Here is a 5897-nt window from a genome sequence, read left to right as displayed (position 1 = left end):
TCACTGGCCTTATTAACATATGAATGGGATGAAATGTACATCTCGGGTAAACGGATACATAAAAGTAAAGGTCTCTGTCAGGAGAGACAGATATGTATGCTCGTGTGTGTAAACGTACAAACACTTATAGAGATTCATTACAATTTTTCCCAAGCTTTTAAAAGGAAGGAAAATGTTTAGCATAGTATTTAATCTTAGGTAGCAAAGCAACTTTCACCAACTCTATTATTAACAACACAATTCTGGCATAATGTTGTACACTTATGTAAAAATCCTAAAAATGTAGTTTTAAAGGTCCACTTTCTTTAACTCAAAAAGTTCAAAAGCCAAGCCAAACACCCAAATCCACCTAAATCATGCATATGTTCATGCAGACCAGTTATCACCGACACGTGTGCAGGGTGCTTTGCTAGGCAATGCAGATAAAAAGGTGGCACGGTCTCCCAGATGAGAGCAATCCGGTGTAATCAAGGCCAAAAACACTCACCTGTGGTGGCTCCTGGTAGAGCAGGAGCAACTGCGGTGCAAGGAAAACGGATGGGGGGAGTGCAAACCATCCCTGTTCCTCCACTGAAGGCTGTGCCCCTCTGAGTGCGCCATCCTTACGTAAAAAGACTGTACTTGCAACCCAACTTCAAGAGCATATTGAGAGCTGACTGGCTAAGCTTAGCAGTCCAGGGTGTGGCCATGGTGAACGGAAGGTCAGAAATGAATATGCAGGTGTGCTTTCATTAACTTCACACTCATTTGTACAGCCTACAGCCCAGCTGGGACATCAGAAACAGGATTTGTAGCCCGGCCTGTGATGGTGCAGTGGATAGTGTCGACCTGGAACGCTGCGGCCACCAGGTAGAAACCCTGGGCTTGCCCGGTCAAGGCACATACAAGAAGCAACCGCTATGATTTGATGCTTCCAGCGTCCCCCCTTCTCTTCCCTCTCTCTAAAATCAATAAATAAAATAAAGAAACAGGATTTGCAAGTTTTCTACCAAAGGCAGTACCCTGCATTGTAACCCAAAGGCCACGAGATGGCGCCTGGAGCACAAATCCCTCAGCCACCTGCTAAGGACTGAGCCCCCTTTCAGGATAAACTAAAAGCAACAACTAACTCATGAATGTTTTTGTCTTTTTCTTTTTAATGAATCTCATTTTTAAAAATTACTAAAAAGTTCAGACCCAAAAAAAAAAAAAAAAAGGCTTCTGTCGTGAGTGCCACACATAGGGCAGTAAAAAATAAAAATAAAACAAAGACCAATTCAAAACCAAGTACAAGTGAAGTAGGCATCTTAATTCGTACTGAGTGTACTCCCACCAATAGCCCTAACCCAGTTAGAAGTACATATTACATTGTGACCTAGCACACAGGTGAATGTGTATGTGCAACATGCATGTGCATAAGAAGTTTCACACACTTCCCATTGCCATGCATCATGATGCATTCTGATCTTTTGTTTGTAATGCTGATCACAACTCACTAAATTTCATAATCCATTAATAGGTCATGACCCATAGTTCAAAATATACCACACACACACACACACACATGGATATGTATACACACAAATACATAAGATTAAATAAAATCAGGATACAATAAATGCCTACTATAACAACACCTTGTCATCTGTAATTGTCATTTTACTTCCATCGTGGTTTTGTTCATTTGTGTTAGCCATGTTATTCCCCTCATTAAAGCACAATTTTTGTGATGCAAAAATCACAATATCCCTACCCTTTCTTCGGTTACTCTAATCCAGGGGTCGGAAACCTATGGCTTGCGAGCCAGATGTGGCTCTTTTGATGTCTGCATCTGGTTCGAAGACAAATCTTTAATAAAAATAATGTTAAAAATATAAAACATTCTCATGTATTAAATCCATTCATTTCCTACCGCTCATGTTCATGGTTGCGGGAGGCTGGAGCCAATCACAGCTGTCCTCCGGGACAACACCAAATTTTTATTGGATAATGAGTAACATACATTGGGTCATTGTATGGCTCTTATGGAATTACATTTTAAAATATGTGGTGTTCATGGCTTTCTCAGCCAAAAAGGTTCCCGACCGCTGCTCTAATCCTTCCTCTGGGGTATAATTTCTCAGTGCCTCTGGATTACTAAATGTTTTCCAGAATGGCCTATTTTATTCTGAGGTTCCCTTTATTTTTAGTATACAAATCTTAAATAGGATTTGAAGTTTATGATGACATTTATTAAATATATTCATTAAAATATTTCACTAATGAACAGCTGAATCAAGTGATGGAATCAGGAGGTGGTGGGATGAGAAAACACCCTACTTTTATGGAGGAAGAAATGGAACCTGAAGCGATGAGTCCCCCTAATCTATCACTTGAACTAGCAATATAGAAATACCTTTTTATTTTGACAGACACAGAGAGAGAGAGAGAGGGTCAGAGAGATAGGAAGGGAGAGAGATGAGAAGCATCAATTTTTCGTTGCGGCACCTTAGTTGTTCATTGACCGTTTTCTAATATGCACCTTGACCAAGGGCCAGCAACCTTGGCTTCAAGCCAGCAACCTTTGGGCTCAAGCCAATGACCCTGTGCTCAAGCTGGTGAGCCCACACTCAAGTTAGATGAGCCCGCGCTAAAGCCAGAGGAGCCCGCGCTCAAGCCGGAGGAGCCCGCGCTCAAGCCAGTGACACTACATTCAAGCTGGTGAGCCCGCAGTCAAGCCGGCAACCTCGGGGTTTCAAACCTGAGTCCTTCATGTCCCAGTCCGACACTTTATCCACTGCACCACCGCCTGGTCAGGCAGGAAATATCTTAAATAACAGTTTTAGTGTTTTTTGTCAGGTATTATAATATATTTTCCATTAATACTTTAAAACTCTTTCTTAGAACAATCTAGTTTTGTGTACCTCTTTTATTGTTTTTATTTAAGTATTAAATGCATGAAATAATAAACTACCTTTCGGTATATCTTTTCTTATACTTAAAACGGTCATTAGGGCAAAGAATCAGTTGTTAAATTATTTGAATCCCACCACTATCTGATATATATATATATAGATATATATATATATATATACACACACACACACACACACACACACATACCATATATATATATAAAATCATTAGTTAACCCTTTATCATAACAGCTGAGAAAATAAGTATAAAATGTGGCTAAGGCAGAGGGCCACATTTTATGGATGAAATCTGGGCCTACCCCACCTGGAAAGTTACAGGGTGGGTTTCACGAAGTTATTCTTCCTCTGTCAGCCCCCCTGTCCTCAACTGCAACACGTGAGTAACAATGGTATTGACCTCAAAGGGTAATTGTAAGAATTAAACGATGCCTGACCTGTGGTGGCGCAGTGGGATAAAGCGTCGACCTGGAAATGCTGAAGTCGCCAGTTTGAAACCCTGGCTTGCCTGGTCAAGGCACATATGGGAATTGATGCTTCCAGCTCCTCCCCCCTTCTCTCTCTCTCTCCTCTCTCTCTCTCTCCCTCTCCTCTCTAAAATGAATAAATTAAAAAAAAAGAATTAAGTGAGAAAGTACAGCTCAACAGTGCCAGACACACAGCCATGGATAAAAATTCTTATTTCATGATGATTACGTCTTGTAAGTGATTTTTTGCCCCACTTCACTAACATACAAGTTACCAAGGGGTTCTATAACTGAATGAGGACTCCCTAAGTACTCCCAAATGCTGTCATGTTAAAGCACAAAGCATTGATTTTGAACTTGAAGCTCTTCTCCAGAAACAAAAACAGGTAACAAACGTGTATTCTATCAAAATGGAGGCAAATGTCTTATTAACTAACCTTCACCTTCCTCCTGATGCACTTCCTTCCACCTCCATCTTCTCATCTGTAAAGGAGTGAAATGCTAAAAAATTATTATTCAGAATTTCTTATGATTAAACACAGTGTCACAATTTTTTTTTTTTTTTTTTGGTGCCGAAACCCAGGACAAGTTCATTTTATAAAACAATAACAGTGAGCAATTATACTCCGAAGCAAGATTGCCAATTCTGGAAAGATGAAAATGTCAGTGAGATCTAAAATGTTACCCCAAATTTGGTTTTGAGAAACTTAATACTAGTATTTGATTCTTCATAGCAAAAGAGTGCAAACGATTTGCTCCTTGGACACTACACTGCACTGCCCTTTCATGTTACAAAATAGAATAAGGAGGTGACCCCAGCTTTGTAAAAGTTATACAATCTCCTAGTGTTTCCAATTTAGTCACAGGTATTAACAAAAAAAAGGCTCATGGTCAAATAAGTGTCACAAAAACTGATTAAACAAAGGTAAACAGGCATCCCCGTGGCCCTACTTTTCAGTCCTTTGTAAGCTAATATCCATTATTAGCTTACACTAGGCAGTGTTTCCTGATGTTACCTGATGATAAAGTGTTTCTAAAAGAGCAGCTCACTAGTACCAACGTCCAAGAAAGAGAGCTGGGCGCTTCCAAGGACTCCGCCCCTGGCCGTCCAGCCCTGGACACCATCACCTTCTGAAGCTGTTGTTTCTTACTAGCACCTCCCAATCATCCAACTGCAGCCTCTTCCCAGGGCTCAGCCTCGGCACCCCCTACCACCACTGATCAGTGCCCGCACAGAAATGGCTTGGGGAGGCAGAATGGTGTAGTTAGGACCTGGGAAAGCGTCTGGCTGCTCTGGGAGCCTCTGAACCACCGTTAAGGAAATACAACCAGCCAACTGAGGAGGCTTGGCTGGCCCCCACCTGTGTTTGCCACCCCAGGCGAAGGTGCCAGACTCTCCCACACCAGACACACGCGTAGATGAACACAGCTGGCTCAGTGAGCCCAGCCAACGCCACATAAAGCAGAAGAACCTCCAGGTGAGCCCAGACATCCCAAAGAATCACGTCTTTAGAAAGATGAAAGGCCTCTCTATGCATGAACTCATCAGAACAGAAATGCGGACCTCCCTGGGGTAAAGAGGACTTCCAGCTCCTGGCTCCACTGAAATAGGTGAGAGAAAGCAGATCACATCATAAAGGATGCAGGTAGCAGAGGGAACACATAGACAGGGCATTCGGGTTCCCCCAAGAAAGGATCCGCCACGTCACACGGGCACACACAACAGTAGTGCAAAGCACACCAGCATGAACTCTTTTGTAAAGAAACCGGTGATAAAGACACCACCCCTGAAGACTTCTCATTGAAGAAATACCTAAGCAAAAACTAAGAACTTGGTCATAAATGCCTGAACTGGGATAGCTCAGCAGGGACTAGACCAGTGGTTTTCAAATGCTGCTCCGCGGACGAGTTAACCATCCTGTTTTATGATGATCATAGACCCAGTGATCTTACTCAGACTGGCTTACGCTCATGGTGATTTCTGCCTTAGTGGTCCCTGAAATAACTCTATTTTCACCAGTCCCCAGCTGTAAAAAGGTTGGACACCACTGCCACAACCCGCCCAGGCCCAGCGGTGGGCGCTAGGAGCAGGAACACAGTCCCGTTTCCTTGTCCAGCCCGCCTCCGAGCACCTCTGCTAAGGCTTTGGGGCCAAAGCTTCCCACAAATCTTTCAGAATGCCACATCTTCCGTCCAGTCCCTTCACCCCAACTTTTCATCTACCCTCTGCTAACAAGAGAAGCCGGAGAGCAGGGGAGAGGCAAAACCCGACGGGGCCACGGAGGGCTGATGGGTTGGGAGGACCGAGAACTGCAGCAATGGTCAGGCTGCACGGACGCCCCGCCCCGGCGCCTTGGCGAGAAGCCACGTGCATACTGACAGTCGGGGTGACGTGTAAGAAAAGAATGTTTTCATGGTGTAGAAAAGCATCTGTCCTAATTCAATTTCTTCAGTAGGCAGGAAGTAACATGTGGGCTGACAATTTAAATAGTTTTGAAAGTGTTTATTAGTTAACACCTCCGCCCCCCCCCGCCCCACC

This window comes from Saccopteryx bilineata, chromosome X (genome assembly GCF_036850765.1).
Source record: "Saccopteryx bilineata isolate mSacBil1 chromosome X, mSacBil1_pri_phased_curated, whole genome shotgun sequence".
Classification (NCBI taxonomy): Eukaryota; Metazoa; Chordata; class Mammalia; order Chiroptera; family Emballonuridae; genus Saccopteryx; species Saccopteryx bilineata.
This window is presented reverse-complemented; position numbering follows the sequence as displayed.